This window comes from Triticum urartu, chromosome 4, assembly GCF_003073215.2.
Source record: "Triticum urartu cultivar G1812 chromosome 4, Tu2.1, whole genome shotgun sequence".
In the NCBI taxonomy this organism is placed as follows: Eukaryota; Viridiplantae; Streptophyta; class Magnoliopsida; order Poales; family Poaceae; genus Triticum; species Triticum urartu.
The window spans coordinates 343,860,383-343,878,614 of NC_053025.1; positions in this window are offsets into that span (position 1 = coordinate 343,860,383).

Sequence of the window (18,232 nt, forward strand, 5' to 3'; positions counted from 1 at the left end):
ATTTTTACAGTGGTCTCGTTGTGTCTTAAAGAGTCCTTGGCTATGCTGACTCGGGGACGCTTTGTATGTCATGTGCACTGCCTTGTACATGATGGTGCTGTATGATCGAGCCCGTGTGGGCCCCACCACGAAAATTTTGGATGAAATCTCTATCATCTGTATGTTCTGGCTTATTCTGCAAGCCTATCCTTTGTTTTGTTTTGAGTTGTAGTATTCGAGTTGCTTCGATGTCAAGTGTTGCTTCCATACCCTAAGTGGTGTTCTCATGTTTCTATGGGAGTGCTAATCCTTCTTGTTCATCGAGATGGTCATGTCAATTCTTTTCCAACCAGCGTGCTTCTCGTCAAGATGATCCTATCATTTTCCCCATTCGCAAGATCATTTCTCAGTTTTCCCAACGGTGTTTTTTTCATCCATCCCAAGTTGCCTTTGTTTTCCCACCATCCCACCCTTTACTTCAAGGACTCGGATTTCTTAATCAAGTATCCATTTTATTCATGTGAAGTTTCTTCATTCTTTCCTTTAATGTTCTTATCTGGTGATTATCATGAAGATTATCAGGAGTTTCAAGTTCATCATTCTTTGTTATCATTTCTTCCCCGGTGGATTCAGTGCAAGCTTTTGGTGTTGATCATATCCCTTTCCTCATTTCAAATGCTTTCTCATGCCGGTGCACCTCTTAATCGCTCACCTCTCTCTATTCATATCCGAAGTGCCGAAGATATCTTAGAAGATTTGTGTCTCCATTATTAATCCGTTCAAGCTATTTCGAGTTTGTTATCTCATTCAAGCCATTTAATTCAACCGGTGCAATCTCTCTTTCAAGCAACCATTCCCAACGGTGTTCTCTTTTTAGTGGGCCCTAACCCACAGGTCTTTTCCCAGGAACTGACCTGACTCTTCTAATTCTTTTCCGGAGTTACTCATAAATTCATTTCAACTTTTGACGCAAGAATGAATTTTCATCAGTCAAATGCCTTCTCCAAGTTCACTTTCAAAACATTTTCATCGCCGGTTCATCATTTCTATTCTTCATTGTTCCAGAGTGGCTCATCAATTTTCTTGGTGGTTCTTATCGTCATTCTCAACATTTGAAGACCGAAGACGATTTTTTCCTAAATCTTGGTCCGTTCTCTTGAAGATTCATGGATCTAACTTCATGTCATCCTCATAATTGTTTTTGATTATGAGAATTCTTTTCACCCATCCGACGCATTTCAGGAGTTGCTTCCTCTCTCGATCATATGAAGCCCATCATCTTAGAATTATTCATTCTCAGCTTTCAGCTATTGTTCTCCAAATCTGACCGATGCATCACTCAAGTATTCTCTAGTCAGCTCGTGATCTCTTTGTTCTCTCGTATCAAATTTCCTCAAGTATTTTCGTTCGTTTTCTAATTCTTCTCGGTGATTCGTATTCTATCCTCGTTCATTTTCATATTCTTGTGGTGGTTCTTTCAAGATCCCTCTTCCGTTGTTATCATATCTATCCATTCGTTCGTTCCAATCCTACTGGTGGTTTGTTCAAGACCTTACCAAGTTTGCGCTATATCTCTCCTTAATCCCTTTCAAGAAGAATAAGGAGTATGCTAATCCGTTGCTTGTCATCAATCTAAATTGGGGAAGGATTTGCATAACATAATTCTTATTCTTGTTTCATCCAAGTGATTAATCTCTTCTTCTGGAGTTCGATCATGATATCAATTCTGGATTTCAAGTGCATCATCTTTTCTTCCGAATTTCCAAGCTCTCTCAATTATTCCGTCTTGAAGCCCCATCTAAATCATTGCAAAGGCTTCATCTTGTTCTTATCAATTTCCTTTTGTTGCGATCATCTTGTCATCTATCCAGAGTTCTTCGAGAGTTTCTTCATGGTGGTTCATCAAAGATTTCATTCATTCTCGAAGTCTTCATCAAGATTTGTTGGAGGATCTCAAGCATTCTTCATCTTGCATCCGAAGTGCAATTCTTGCTCCATTATCCTTTGAGGTGGTGTTATGCCATTCTTGACAATTTCCCTTCGTGTTTCAAGGTTCACAAGTTGTTAAGAATATTATATTTAAACCCATCATTTTCTCTTCGTTCAGAAGATCCTTTGCAATTCATCAATCTCTTTGTTGGAGTTATCTTGGTAAAGATTTCACCTAAAGCCTTCCCTAAGGAATGTTGCTAATTGTGGTGCTTATCAATGATCCAAGTTTTCTCCTATCCTCTCGGCTAAAGAAGTTTTGCTTCTCTTCGTTGATCTCAACCAATCAATTGTTTTTGTTAGTGGTAGAATTTTACCTCAAGTTTGAGATGTTTTCCATAAGCCCACACAAGCTTATTCTTTTGTTGTTGATTTTTTTTGACAACTCTGTTCAACCCTTCTCCTAAGGATGCTCTCTCCAATTCATTTGAGGTAGCACATGTTGTTTTCTTCTTCGTTCTTTTGATTCCATTCTTTTGTTCCGGAGGCATGGTGATGTTGCTCTCTTTGACCCATCGTCTTGTTTTGTCAAGATCATGTTCTTTTCCTTGCTTATCCATGTAACCGGAGTGTTGTGATCTCTTTCAAGTTCTTTTCATCTTATCATAATTTTCTTCTCTTTTCTACCAAACTGTTGCCCAAATTCTATCCTTCTCATTCATTGTTTATCTCATTTTAACCGGAGTGGCTTCAAATTCTTTCTTGACCATTGAGCTTGTCATTCATCTCTTTGCAACCTCCAAGTTTCTCGTGGTTTCTTTTTTTTGTTCCCTCTTTTATAACGAAGTGCTTTCAACTTTGTTCATCTCATTTGTCTTCTTTCTTTCAAGTTGTTAAACCTCTCAAGGTTCGTGGTTTCAATAGTTTGTCAAAGAAGCAACTTTGTTTTACCTCTTACTCTTACGCTTTCTCTCTGGTGCCATCCTTAGATCTCGGGACAAGATCTCTTGTAAGTGGAGGAGTGTTGTGATGACCCGAGACCGATGCTCTAGATGCCTTCCATGTTTTGCGTGTCAGCTGTGTTAATTATTTGCTTGTTGCATTTTATCATGTCATCATGTGCATTGCATGAACATGTTTTCATAAAACTTGCATCCGTTCGTAGTGTCGCTTCCCGTTAGTCTCTATTGACCTTTCTCGGACCCCTTGCAACCCCTTGTAACCTGGATCTTTGTTTCCTCTCTTGCCTAAGTCGGAGTCTCTCTGCACAGTGCACAAACCCCCTCGCGTGCGTGTCCGATACTTCCCCGAACCCGAACCGCACAGTCATCACCGATGGGTCCGGATCATCCCCAAACATCCCTAAAATATCTTTGTTTCTTATTTGGACTCCCTACCTATTTATTTCTCGACCGTCCAATTGCGACCGGAGGGACGAGGTAGCCCCTAACCTAATCCGTGATGTATATATTTGTCCACCACTAGTCCATTTTGGCAAACCCTAAAAATCCTCTCCCTTGCCCCGTCGCGCCGCCAGCACTAGCTCAACTCAGTCGCCTCCCTCCTCGGGGTCCTCTCGATTCAACCGGAGCCAACCAGCGCCAACCACTTCTCGCCAGCGATCCATCCTGCATCCACCTCACTTCTGCCGCCAAACAACCAGCGCCATGCCCCGCGTCCTTTCTCCTCCTCCGTGTCTCGCCCGGTGCGCGATCTGCATCACGCCCCTGCCTTTGTTCCCCGCTGCAGCCAGCCACCTGAACCCCTTGTCCCCCATCGTCCTCGCCCGTCGTCATGCCACCGACGTCCAAGCTACCGGAGCGCAGCCACCCTTCCGCTGCCGTCGAGCGCCACCGCAGTAGCAGCTCCAAACCGGCCCCCTCACACGAATGGCTCGACCGCGTCGCCGAGCTCGTCCGCGCCGCAGGGGGCTCTCCTGCGCCATCCGTTCCGCTGCACCGCACCCCGCCCCGCGCGGGTGACGAAGCTCCGGGGGCGCCCCAGCCGCCTCCTCCTCAACAAGGCGCCATGGCTCCAAGGCACGTGGCCCCTGGGCGGAACCTACTCCGTCAGGTGCTAGCGCGGCAAGAGCAGAGTTGCCAAGAAGTCCCTCGCCCGCAAGAAGCTGCCCGGGCGCTCCCTGCTCCAGCACGCCACGACCATGCTCCTGCTCCCGCACGTCAAGACCCTGCGCTGCTCCCAGCTGCAGCGCGTGGGGACATGCAAGACCAAGCTCTCCGTCACCCAAGGCCTCCCGTGGCCACAGCAGGCTGCCGTGCCTTCACCACCGAGCTACGCAGCGTCGCGTGGCCCGGCAAGTTCAAGCCAGACCTGCCTCCTCGTTACGACGGCACGGCCGACCCTGCAGAGTTCCTCCAGCTCTATGAGCTGGGCATCGAAGCTGCCAACGGAGACGAGAAGGTCATGGTGAACTGGTTTCCCATGGCGCTCAAGGACGGGGCTCGCACCTGGCTCCTGAACCTGGCTCCAGGAACGATCTCCTCCTGGGACGAGATGTGCACCCGCTTCATCGCCAACTTCCAAGGTACTCGCGACCGGCCACCCGCCGTGAGCGACATGCGCCGCATCAAGCAACAACCCGGAGAGACCCTGCAGAAGTACATCTAGCGCATCAACAATGCACGCCTCAAGATTCCCAAGGTGACCGAGGAGGCCATCATCTCAGCCTTCTCCGACGGCGTGCGCGATGTCAAGATGAAGGAGGAGCTGGCGATGCGTGAAGACCTGTGCACTTCCTTGGAGTTGTTCAACTTGGCAACCAAGTGCGCCAGGGCTGAAGAAAGGCGTCTCTCCCTCCTCGAGCTGCCTGCCGCAGACCCAGAAGAGAAGAAGCCCAAGGCCAAGGATGTGAAGCGCAAGGGGGCTTCCATGCTCGCGGCAGAACCAGACACCAAGCGGGGCAGAGATTAGCCCGAATCTTCCAAGGGCAGTCGGTACTGTGTGTACCACGACCTCCACACCCACAACACCAACGAATGTCAAGAGCTCCGAGCCGTGCGAGAAGGAAGGATCGGCCATCGCCCCGACCGCGGTGACCGGGGATACGGTTGAGGAGGAGGAAGGAACGCAGGATGCTGGGAAGACTGCTGCCCGCGCCAAGGGTGGCGCGATCGACCTCGCGAGGATCGCTAGCAAGACCCGCCACGCGAGGGAGACTGGAGGGATCAGCCTCGCGAGGATCGCCCGCAAGGCAACGCAGGCCTCCCTTCGCTGCCGCCGCAGCCAAGGAGAAACGAGGACCGCTATCAGGACGAGGGGGCTGGGGGCTTCCAGGAGCCGCGCGCGATCGCCTGCATCTTGGGCGGGGCTCAAGCCCCAGCCTGTCAATGCATCTTCAAGCAGTTCGCCCGCGAAGTGAATGCAGTCCTCCCCAAGCTCGAAGCCACGTGCCCTCTCAGGTGGTCGGCGTGCGCCATCACGTTCAGCTCAGCAGATCAGCTCAAGTGTGCGGCCATAGCCGGAGTCCTCCCGATGCTTTGTTCCCTAATCATCAGCAACGTGGTGGTCACCAGGACCCTCATCTATGGCGGGGCAGGGCTTAATGTCCTATCTGTGGAAACATTCAACAATCTCCAAGTGCCCTACAACCAGCTTCAGCCAACCAAGCCTTTCTCCGGAGTCACCAACGGCTCCACGGTCCCGATTGGGCAGGTCCGCCTCCCTGTCACCTTCGGGGCATGCGACAACTACCGCACCGAGCTCATCGATTTCGACGTCGCCCACATTCGCCTACCGTACAATGCCATCCTTGGGTACCTAGCACTGGCCAAGTTCATGGCCGTAACTCACCACGGATACAACGTCCTCAAGATGCCAGGAAGTGGCGGAGTCATCACGGTGCCCTGTGAAGAGAAGGACGCGGTGTGTTCCCTAGAACAAGCCTTTCAGGCCGCATCACTGGAAGACCCGGGTCGCGGAAGCAGGAGGCTTCCCGAGACCGCCCCCAAGAAGAAGAAGACATCATTCGGCCCGGCCCCTCAGGAGGCAGGCCCCTTAGGGCCCGCGCCTGCCCAGGGGGAACCTCCTTCCATCGCATAGGAAAGCGTGCCCGGCGCCCTCCTCAGGCAGGGCTCGGGGGCTCTCCCCTGGAGGGCCACCGACCTGGCTAAGGTCACGAGGGAGGCGCTTGGGCACCACATGGAGGCGTGTTTCGAAGCACGTTTCCCTCAAGGAGTAAGGCAAGGAGAGCCAGACCCTCAGGAGTTCGTCAGCAAGGCCATTCAGGAGCTACAGGAGTCAAGAGTCATGAAAGGTGGCTGCCGCCTACCAGCTGTGGCTCCCCATCCAGGCGAGGATGGTGGGCTGCGCGTCTGCATCGACATACCATGGCTCAATCGAGTCGCCTCTCTGGAGCGCCTCTGGCCCTTGCGAGTGGGGCGCTGCGAAGGTCCACCCCACAGCTACGTTCGCATGCCTTATGGCTTGCCGAATGCGGCTCCCACGTACCAGCGCCTCATGAGGGGTATCATGGAGGCTCAAGAGGCCAGGCGTTCCGCAGCCCTGGCGGAGATGGAGATGGTCCGCGAGGAGCCACCAGCACCTCCGGAGCCTCCCGAGGCCCCTGGGCCTGGGGGCTCGTGAGGATCGGCTTTCGCAGCCCACCGAGTCTGCTACACCAACACTCCTTCATCCTCGACATCATCAGGTGACATCTTTCAAGTTTCATTCCAGCTGGGAGCGCCCCCCAGGGCTGCATTATTCCCAGGCCGCGTGGGTCCGTCCCTGCGGCATGTATCCCTTTTATTTCATGTTGTTAGCTTACTTTGTTGGGGGTGCCCCACGGGCTGCATCATCCCCAAGTCACTCGGGCCTAACCCAGTGATGTCCGCCTTCCCAGCATCTATTTGAATGAATCCACTCCTTCGCAGCTAATGTGTTTGACCTAGTTGCCCGCTCAACTGACGCCAACTGACGGAGCTGCTCCCAAACGGCATGACGCTTGCGCATGGGTCCGTCCCTGCAACGCCGACAAACCTGAATGGCTGAGCTCTGGCCACGGCAGCCCCGCATGGCACCACCTCGTCAAGCCTTCAGTGCCTCATCGCCTCTCGGAAGCAACCAATGGCTGACTGTCAATTGTCATGGCAACCCCTCGTTCTTTCTATGATGGGTCTACAGGATCTCCTAAAGGAGCTGCGTCAGGCGAGGCCCTTGCGGTGTCTCCTTCACTCTCATCCGCGCGAACCGCTTGCACGTTAAAGGGGGGGTGCCTGAGCATCGCGACTTAGGGCTCCTACTAGCTCTCCAGCCCTCACCCTCTGGCCTTGTCCACGGGATCGCGACCTGGCATACCAGCGACAGCTAAGACTCGCTCGAGGGCCGGGACCCGAGGACGTAGAGCAGAAAGGGGAGCAAAGGCGAGAGGGGAGGGACAGGCGAGGACCTCGCCGAGCAACCTCACGCCTGCCGATGCACGGACCCGGCGACACACCAGAGAGCGGCCCCTGATTCTCGAGATAAGTCACCACCCGGAAGCACCAGCTATAGTGGCACCATCCCCGCACCTAATGCAATCTCATGTTAGCGACGCTGCTCTCCTTTCTCACTGAATGACGGCTGCTTGAGCGCCAAAGGGGACCTCCTGAGCATCGTGACTTAGGGGCTCTTACCGGACCCCGGGTCGCTCACCTCCTGGCCTTGACCACGGCATCGCGACCTGGCATACCAGCGACGGCTGAAGCCGCCTTGGGACTGGGACCTGTCGGCGCAGAGCACCAAGCCCTCGTGAGGTTTGAAAGGGAGAACTGAGCTAAGACGGAATGAGCAACTCGCATAATTCTACGACAAGGGTTATATTAACAAAACAGGATCACAGGCACCTTACAAGCCCCACGAGACGCGTCTTTGATTCCTCGCAGGGAGCAGATCCTAAAAGGGTGCTAACTACACGCGCCCCTGCAAAAGACGCCATCATCAACAGTGGGCCGTCGAGCACCGGCGCCAACCCCATCCAGATCAGAGTCAGCGACGGCCTGACGAGCCCGCCCCGCTCCAGGAGCGGCGCCGACTCGGGGGCTCGTAGCTGTCGTCGCTCGTCTCCGGAGTCGCGAAGAGCTCGCCGGAGTCGCTGGAACCTCCGCCGCCTCCGCCGCTTGAGGAGCCGCCAAGGGAGCGGTCGGCGGGCCCAGTCCTCGCCGTAGCAGGGTCCCGACCACCTCTCCCGGGGCAGCACTCCAGCCGGCGCCCGTTCGCATCGAAGACCTTGAAGAACATCACCGAAGCACCGTCGTACTCCAAGTGGATCGTGAAGGCGCCTCTTGTCCTGCAGACCCAGGCGATTTCGTTCCAGCCTCGAGTCATGAAGACCTCGCCCGGGGTAACGACCGCGACCTCTGCCTCGGTCGCGAGGGTGCTGCAGCCGGCATGCTGCAGCCAAAGCTCCAGGAGTTCTCCCTGCGGGATGATGGAGGCGAAGAAGGGAGGAAGGCGAGTCCAAGACTGAGGAGGCATGGCGGCGTGGAGCACGAAAGCTCGGGAGGAGCCCTCGGTGTGGACCCCAGGTGGGATGACCCACACCTTCGTGACCCGTCGGCATCGATGGCGGCGCCTCCCGTGGCGATTGGCATCGACTCCTTCAGAGCCCTCGATGTGGGCGTACAAGGGAAGCGGGAACCCCGGCGGTGGCCGCTCTCACCAGGGCCTCGACACCACCTAATGGGCCCCCTCGTCCCGGCCGCCGAGCTCGAGCCGTTTCTTCAGCGGGAGCGGGTCTGGTTCCTCTCGGGGAGCCTTTCCCTTCTCTGCCGTCGAGAACCGGCGGATTGGAGCCATCGCAGCAAGACGGAGCAAGGACCGGGAAGAAGGAGAAGCAAGAAGGGATGGACTGGAAGGGCGCGCGCCGTTCCGTACTTATGGCTGGCGAAGGCCAACCGCCGACCTCCACAATCACAGGTAATCATGATCTGCTTTGCATGCAGGGACTTGTCCAACCCATGCAGTTGCCGAGGCGCCATGGGGAAGTGGAGACGCCCACGTCCAATCAACCGCCACGCGGCGCCCAAGGCCACAGGCTGTTAGGGCCCGCGGCGCTTCGCTCTTGCCCTTTCGCCTCCCTTCACGGCCAAGTCCGGGCGCGCCTTGGGCCCGGGGGCTACTGTCGGTGTTCTGGGAATGGGGGTCCCCAGACTTGCCTGCCTGCGGCCTGCGGCGTGGCTCAAAGGGGGTCCCAGCATGGCCCATCTTCATCAACACAGACCCAAGACCCTAGCGAGGGGCCAAGCCTCGTGGGGCGGACGACACGGAGCTTCCTCAGGCACGGCCTCATCAGGCTGGCTCGCGAGGAGGCAGAGAGATCAAGGTGGGGTACCTCATGAGGTGCCCGTGACGCAAGCCATGACGACCAAGGGTGCCAGGCGGGCGCCAGCCTGCGCAGTGTCCTTCTTTCCTCTTTGGTGCAAAGGGAGCAAGCGCAGGCGAGAGCATCAAGCAAACGCACCCGTTTCGGTGCAACGAGACCAAGACCAATCCAACGGCAGGGAGGAAGTCATTGTGGAGCCCAAGCCAGCGTCACCACCAAAGCCTTTGGCAGGCGAGGACCAACTTTAGTCGGGATAAGTGTATCAGATGTTCCCCTTCAAAGTGGCCAATTGTTGGCGCCCTTCCCGCTCAATATTTGGGAAGAGGCCCAGGGCCTTTGCCTATAAATAGGACTAGCCACCCACAAGGTAGGGGAGATCGGATCGCAATCGAGAAGAGAGAGAGAGAGAGAGAAGGGTGACTGAACTCCTCCTAGAAGTTCGTCGCCCCAGCCAAGAACAGACCCTCACGAGGTTGTTCTTCCTTGTATTGCTCATCATCATCAGCCCAAGAGGCAATCCACCACACCACACACTGGAGTAGGGTATTACACCACAACGGTGGCCCGAACCAGTATAAACCCTGTGTCTCTTGTGCTGTTCTTTCCATAGCTTAGATCTTAGCGAGGCGGAGGGGTGCAGGTAGGTAGAAGGCGAAATCTCCACGCGCACCCTAGTGTTCGAACCTCAAGGGTCTGCAGGAACCCGAAATCCGACAAACTTGTTCCATGTTCTTCCTTCTTTACAATTCTGCATTACATCTTTAAAATCAGCATCATGCACATATTGATCTTTGATGGTCTCCAAACCAAATATTTTGAAGTCAAGTTGTGAAAGCATAGTATAGCGACGAGAGAATGCATCAGCAATAACATTTTCTTTACCCTTCTTGTGCTTAATAACATAAGGGAAAGTCTCAATGAATTCAACCCATTTAGCATGTCTACGATTCAGTTTAGCTTAACTTTTAATATGTTTCAAAGATTCATGATCAGAATGTATAACAAATTCTTTGGGCCATAAATAATGTTGCCATGTCTCTAAAGTTCGATCAAGAGCATATAATTCTTTATCATAAGTAGAATAATTCAGACTAGGCCCACTCAATTTTTCAGAGAAGTATGCAACAGGTTTGCCATCTTGTAATAACACACCTCCTAATCCAATTCCACTAGCATCACATTCAAGCTCAAAAGTCTTATTAAAATTAGGAAGTTGGAGTAAAGGAGCATGTGTCAACTTATCTTTCAATACCGTGAAGGCTTCTTCCTGTGCGGTACTCCAAACAAAAGGCACATCCTTCTTTGTAAGCTCATTAAGAGGTGCAACAACGGTGCTGAAATCACTCACGAAGCGCCTATAGAATCCAGCAAGGCCAAGAAAACTCCTTACTTGTGTGACCGTTTTGGGCTGCGGCCAACTCTCAATAGCTTCAATATTGGCTTTATCAACTTCAATTCCCTATGGAGTAACAACATAGCAAAGAAAAGATACTTGGTCGGTGCACAAGGTGCACTTCCCAAGGTTTCCAAACAAACGTGCATCACGTAGAGCAATAAAAACAACACGTAAATGTTCCAAATGTTCCTCCAAAATATTTGCTATAAATCAGTATATCATCAAAATAGACTACCACAAATCGTCCAATGAAAGCATGCAAAACTTCGTTCATTAGTCTCATGAAAGTACTAGGTGCATTAGTTAACCCAAAAGGCATGATTAACCACTCATATGAACCAAACTTAGTTTTAAATGCCATTTTCCATTCATCTCCCAATTTCATACGAATTTGATGGTATCCACTACGCAAATCAACTTTGGAGGAAATTGTAGAGCCACTCAATTCATCGAGCATATCATCTAGCCTAGGAATAGGATGATGATAACAAATAGTAATATTATTAATGCCTCTACAATCAACACACATACACGATGTACCATCCTTTTTAGGCACTAGTATAATAGGAACAACACAAGGACTAAGAGATTCGCGTATGTAACCTTTGTCGAGCAGCTCTTGTACTTGACGCATAATCTCCTTCGTCTCCTCTAGATTGGTATGGTATGGTGCACGGTTGGGTAACGATGCACCGGGAATTAAGTCAATTTGATGCTCAATCCCTCGAATAGGTGGTAATCCCGGTGGCACGTCTTGTGGGAAGACGTCAGCGAACTCCTGCAAAATGTTAGTGACAACAGGGGGAAAAGAGGAAGGCACATCCTCAAATGAAAATAATGCCTCTTTGCACACAAGAGCATAGCAAACAGATTTGCTGAAATCTAGCTTATCAATATCAAATTTTGTGGCAAGTAAACATGCACTTTTCAATTTAATTTCAGAAGCAACACTAGATGGTTTATTATTAGGTTTCATTTGTTGCTCAAATTCTTTTGCCACAATCTAATTTTCACTCTTATTTTTCTCCTATTTTGCTTTATTAGCTCTATTAATATCATCTTTCAAAATGGATTCAGGAGTCATAGGAAGCAAAGTAATATGGCTATCCTTATGAACAAGAGTATACTGATTGTTTCTACCATGGTGTACAATTTTTTTATCAAATTGCCATGGTCTACCAAGTAATAAGGAACATGCTTGCATGGGTACCACATCACAATCAACATAATCAGCATATGTAGAGATACTAAAATGCACACGAACAGTATGTGTTACCTTAATCTTCCCGCTGTTATTGAACCATTGGATGTAGTAAGGATGTGGATGTGGTCTTGTGGTGAGAGATAGCTTCTCCACCATCTCCATGCTAGCCAAGTTGTTGCAGCTCCCTCCATTTATGATGACACGAACAGAACGTTCCTTCACAACTCCCTTTGTATCGAACAAATTATGCCTTTGATTTTGCTCAGCTTGTGTAACCTGCACACTCAAAACACGTTGAGCAACTAAACATTCATACCTGTCAGCATCTTCAGCAGCCATGTATTGCGTCTCATGATCAAAATCATCTCCACCGTGTTCTTCATGTGTAATAAGAGCCAAAGTCTCCTCATCATAGTCACTAGCGGACTCATACCCACCATCCTCAGTAGCAATCATCACACGCTGAGATTTGCATTCTCTCGCAAAATGTCCTTTTCCCTTACAACGATGACAAATAATATCACATGTGTGCCCTGTTGATACCATGGAAGAAGAAGAGCTCTGTGCAGGCCCGACAGGTGTGCTCTTAGCAGATAGTGGTGGTTGTGCCTGCTTTCTTGTATCACGGCTGGAGGTGTCACCTGATGGAGGTGCTGGTGTAGTGGAAGTAGAGGATGCACGTGGTGTCCATGATGAAGATCGACCTGCAGAAAAGTCAGTTCACGCCAATGGATGTCGATCCTGCACTTCACATTCAGCTTTATAAGCAAGATGGAATAAACGAGTGATATTAGTAAACTCCTTATACTCTAGAATGGTCTGAATCTCTCTATTTAACCCACCCATAAAACGTGCAAGCATAGCTTCGTTCTCCTCAATAATACCACATCTAATCATGCCAGTTTGTAATTCCTGATAATATTCTTCTACATAATTTTTTCCTTGTCTTAAATGCTGCAATTTTTGAAGTAATTCACGTTGATAATATGGTGGAACCCAACGAGTACGCATAGCCCTTTTTAAAGAAGCCCAAGTGGTTGGAATAGGATATAATCTACAATGTTCAGACCACCAAACACATGTGAAGCTAGTGAAAGCACAAACAGCAGCAGGAACACATCTCTCCTTAGGATATTGTAAACATGTAAAACATTGTTCAGTTTCTAACTCCCAAGTAAGATATATATCAGGAACATATCTACCCTCAAAAGGTGGAATATTCAATTTTAGTTTAGGAAGATGGTCATGATCTCGTACCTCATATGGTGATGCAGCCCTACCGTTGCGATGATATACCTGAGGACGACCTGGTGGTGGTGGTGCTGGTGGTTGCACGTAGTTCTGATTTTGATCAACCTCATCGTCGTAATGGTCCTCCACCTCTGCAGTAGCAGCATGAGTGACAGAAGCATAAACAGCAGCACCAGAATTTTGCCCAAGGTCAATGGGTACACGCTGTGCTCGTCCCACTTGATTTGGAAAGCGACGTTGTTGTTGTTGTTGAACAGGTGCATTAGGGGCACCCAGTGGTGGTGCTGGAAGACGCGCGAGCAATTCATTAAACTTGTTATCGAGCTTTGTTTCGAACGCCTTGTCCATGCCATCTATCTTCTCCATGGCCTCTTCAAATCTGTTTAGCACATCTTGCACCTGTCCACTCATCATTTGTTGAAATTTATCATGCAACTCCTTATTCGTCATGTTCTCCCAGTCAGTCTCGTCGCCTTGAGATCCTGCCATGGTTAGCAGCAATAGAAACACACAAGAATATGATCCTACAGACTGCTAACAAGAGGTGGTGGTGGGTGTCACAAATCCATCAAGCAAATCTCAAATTCTTACCAGTTCTTACCCAGCAGCAGGCGGTGATCGGCACCCGTCATAGTCAAAACTCTCAAAGCTTGGATAGAGCGATTACTAGGGAAAATCAAACGCACAATGTAGATGTATGTGGAGCTGGTAAGGCTTATAATATGGTAGCAAAAAGGGTCAGCAATAATCAATTCAGAGATGCAGAGTTGAATAAACGCTCAACGACGGTACTGTGCTGGTCATAGGCTAGACCGTGCTAGAGACGCGAGCCTAGAACACTAACAAAATCACGGCGCTGCACGTAAACAAGGGAAAAGCACACTCTAGAACTTTTTTTGCTCTGTTTTTTAATTTCTTAGCACTCCTTTTTTTGCGCTCTTCTTTTTTTTCAAAAAATCACTATAATGGCGAGTGTCTCAAAACTCTTCACTCGTCAAACTAACAGGATGGGCACGAATTTTTTTTTACTTTTTTTTCAGAAATCAGGGCAGCGACAACGAAAAAGTGCGACAAAAAATCACTATGATGGCACGTGGCTCAAAAGACTCAGAAAACACAAAATGAAAACTAGACGGATCTCGAAAACAAACCTAATATGAAAAGAACTCGGATTGGTGGTTGACAGGCAGATATATATGTGGACTCGGATTGGTGGTGGACAAGCGGATGTATATGTGGACTCGGATTGGTGGTGGACAGGCGGATGTATATGTGGACTCGGATTGGTGGTGGACAGGCGGATGTATATGGCAGCGGTAAGAAATATGTTGGTGGTGGTGCTATGTGGTAGGAATGATGACGATGGTGTTCGGCCGCTGAAGCTCTTGGCGTTCTGTTGGTGCAGATCATGGGCGGGTGCACAGGCGCCAGATGTCCGGCCCTTGGCCCGGATGTTCGGCCGCTGTAGCATCAGCAACTCCGTCTTCTTCCGTCGTCGCTTCCACGCTTCCCTCGCAGATGGTGTAGTTGTACCTTGGCGCTTGCACTCCTCCTCGTCGTTCGTAGTGTTCCAACAATACCTATGCATGCACATGAGTGGAGTGTCAAGTAGTATACCATCCTCGAAGGGGTTATGTGAGCACGTGTAAAGGAGATGATTCACCTTTGGTTATGTGAAGTAGATGTTGCATGTGTCACTCGCCAAACAGACTCTTGACATGGTGATGTCCATAGGATGCTCCGCATCATCTCCCCTCCCTTGGGAAAGATCCGACCTCGGATCGAAATCCAAATCACCATGGGAAAGAGATGGCGTCATCGTGTAGGAGTGGTCGATCACCAAGTTCTCGTCATCTTGAAGCTCGAAATGGGCACTCTCCAATGTCGTACCATCTTGGGATTCCTTTAAAAGTAGCAAAGACAACAAACACTTCAAAAAACAAATGTGGTTAGCGTTAGTGCAGACCCAAGCATTCAGGAGGTGATTCACCAAACAAGTGTCGTCATCATGCAAAGCATATGGTTTGACAAAGGATTGTGACATGGCATATAAGCATATAAATTGAGCACAATCAAAGATATCATGGGGACAAGCATGTAGATGTGAGGTAGTGATGCAAATATGTGTAACAAGAGAATAAGCATCTACATCAAGATCATAGCAAGCTTGGGAAAATTGCTCAATGAAAGGTCTATGGTAGGCATAGGAATCATTCACAACACCAAATAAAATGAAGTGTCTAAACACATGGTCAAGTGCAAGACAATCCAAGCATAATGTGCATGTGGTGTAGTGAATATTGTTTGGCACTCAACACAATGGAGAGAGGAATTGTTCATCATGTGTGAGGCAATCAAGGCACACATGTAGCAATCAATGGGACATGGCATATGTGAAGTGATGACATTGTTGCAACCAAACATATGATAGGAGCAAGTAATCCAAGAATTGGATGCAACACACAAGGCATATATATCATGACACATGGAACAGTGAAAATGACAAGTCGAAGGAAGATCTCTAACATGTGTGCAATCAAGTGGTCCAAGATGAACAATAAGTCTCATGGTGCAAGCAACACAAGTGGTTTGATCTGTCATATCCATGCTCAAGAAAGATGTCACCTTGGAGGCGTGTCCTTGTGCGTCCTTCACAATGCCGAAGTACAAGCAAGTGCGTTGTAGAATCGTCGTGGTAGAAGGTGGTTCGCTCTCAAGAGCTCGGATGGTCAACTCATGTGAAGTCGAAGTTGACACGAAGTCCAAGTATCCTATACATGCACACAACAAAAGAAAGAACGTATGCGCATGGTAGATAAACACATCATCCATCATGATGGTTCTCTTCTCTTGCACATGACTATTAGAAGCACAAGTGCATGAATAATATGATGCAATAACGGCAATTTTCATGGCACTACGTTTATGGTGCAAAGAGGTAAGACAAGCATGCTTCACAAGAGAAATGTCAAAATCTCCAAATATATGTGAGAATGCTATGGGGGCAATCTCATGAGCAAGAGTAGAAGCATTGTTGCACTCAATACATGGCAAATCGTCTAACATGAGAGTGGCAACACATGGAGATATATGACAAGGTGCAATAACAATCATGTGCAAAGCATGTAAATGGTTGTCACCAACTGCATGAAGTGAGCAAGTATGAATCATTGGTGATGCAACATAAGAAAGCATAGTAATCAAGTCATGCAAGCTAGTAGTGCGAAGATGCAACATACGAGAGGAAATCATGGCAATCATGTCATGTTGGAAAATAATAGGCATAGGCAATAAACATGACATATCGCAAGCACGAACACAAAGCAAGATCATAGTATCATCATAGGAATGGGTCATAGATGGAACATGGCAATAACAAGCAATACCTCCACCAAGCTTGCAAATACACATACAAGTATAAGAATCAATCATCATGTGTAATGCAAAGCATGGGTCACGAATGCATGGCAAAGGCATAGTAATGAGCATATCATGCAAAGTGAACATGGCAAGATGGACATATAATATATAATGGACAATAACCCATAGCCAAGTGAGGGACATGTAGAAGAAATGCGCGAAGTCTTTGCGCGAAGAGAGCGGTGGGAAAGACAATCCATGGGATCCCAAGTCATCATTGCTCTCTAGAGCTCGTTTTGTCAACTCATGGGATTGTGAGGTTGACAAGTATTCGTGGGTACCTTTCTCATTCCACTCATGTGGTGTAGGTGAGGTGGGAAAGACCAAATGGTGGTCATCTTCATCTTGATGGAACCATGTGGGGGTGCATCACATTCCACCATGGCCATCGTCTTGTCCAAAGGTAGGACGAAGTCGTTGAGAATCACCGCGTCATCATATAAGGGACCTAGCACCAAATGAGAAGACACAATAGAGGTAGAGGTCAAGTCGTTAGTTATGAAAGTGGCCTCACATGACCTATCAACTATCTCACTCTCTCTATGTGGTGGTTCGCTCACTCCCTCAAAATAGGTGCACTCAAACTCACATATGGTGGAGTCACTCATCTCACTCAAGTGGTGGGGGTTGTGGCTCTCCTCACATGTGAATTGTGGCAACACATATATGGGGCTAGTGGTGAAGTCACTCTCACTCTCAATATGGTGGCACAAGTCACTCAAGTCATCATACGTCGCCGTGGTCGAAGGGAAAATCCCATGCTCAACCATCTCGTTGTTGTTGCCGTTGATGAAGGCGAAGATGGCACATCATCACTCTCGCCTCCTAAGATGGAAGTATCATCCTTGCTCGCCACCTCACCGCTCGCCTCCAAAGCTTGATCCTTGAGGGTCTCCGTAGTCGTACTTGTCGCCGCACCATCTTGAAAAAGAGTCAAAGTAGACTCGGCATCATCAATGCCACAAAGAGGGATGGCGGTGAAGTCGAACTTGGGAGCACCGTCTTGGAGCTCGTCAGGCTTGGACATCTTGGTGGAACTATCCTCATGCTCGCCTTCTTGGAGCTTGGTCTTCGAGAAGTGTGCTTGGGTTGGAGAAGCCTTGGCCTTTATGAGTTCTTGTTCCGCCTTGAGAGCACCAATGTAGTTGTCGTCGAGGGACTTGTAGTTCTCGAGGAAGATTGTCTTGGAGATGTCATTGTGCAATCCCATCATAAAGTGGAACTTCATCGAAATGGGGTCGTCCATGCTGGCTCGTCGCAAGGCTTTCTTCATCTCCTTGAAGTACTCGTCGATGGACTTGGATCCTTGGATGGTGTTCTCCAATTGGCGTTGAAGTTGTTCCGTGTAGGTTGGGGGACGAAGTCATGCCGCAAAGCTCTGTTCGTCTTGGGCCAACTCATGTCGTAGGTCTCCGAAGGTGTGTGAAGCCACCATGTGGACACGTAGTCATGGAAGTTCCTTGTGGCGCACTTCACTTGATCTTCGGGAGGAACTTGATGTAGCTTGAGGTAGTCGTCCATCAAACGCTCCCACTCGAGATACTCCTCGGGTTCTTGAGTCCTATAGAAATGAATCTCATGGTCGATGTCGAGGTCGTAGTAGCTCATGGAAGTCATGGACTTGAGCTTGGGGAGCTTCTCCTGAAGTGCTTGTGGGCGAAGATGCCGTATGTCCGTAGGCGAAGATGCCTTGAAGTCGCTTGGCGAAGATGCCAAGGGCGACGGTGAAGTCGTT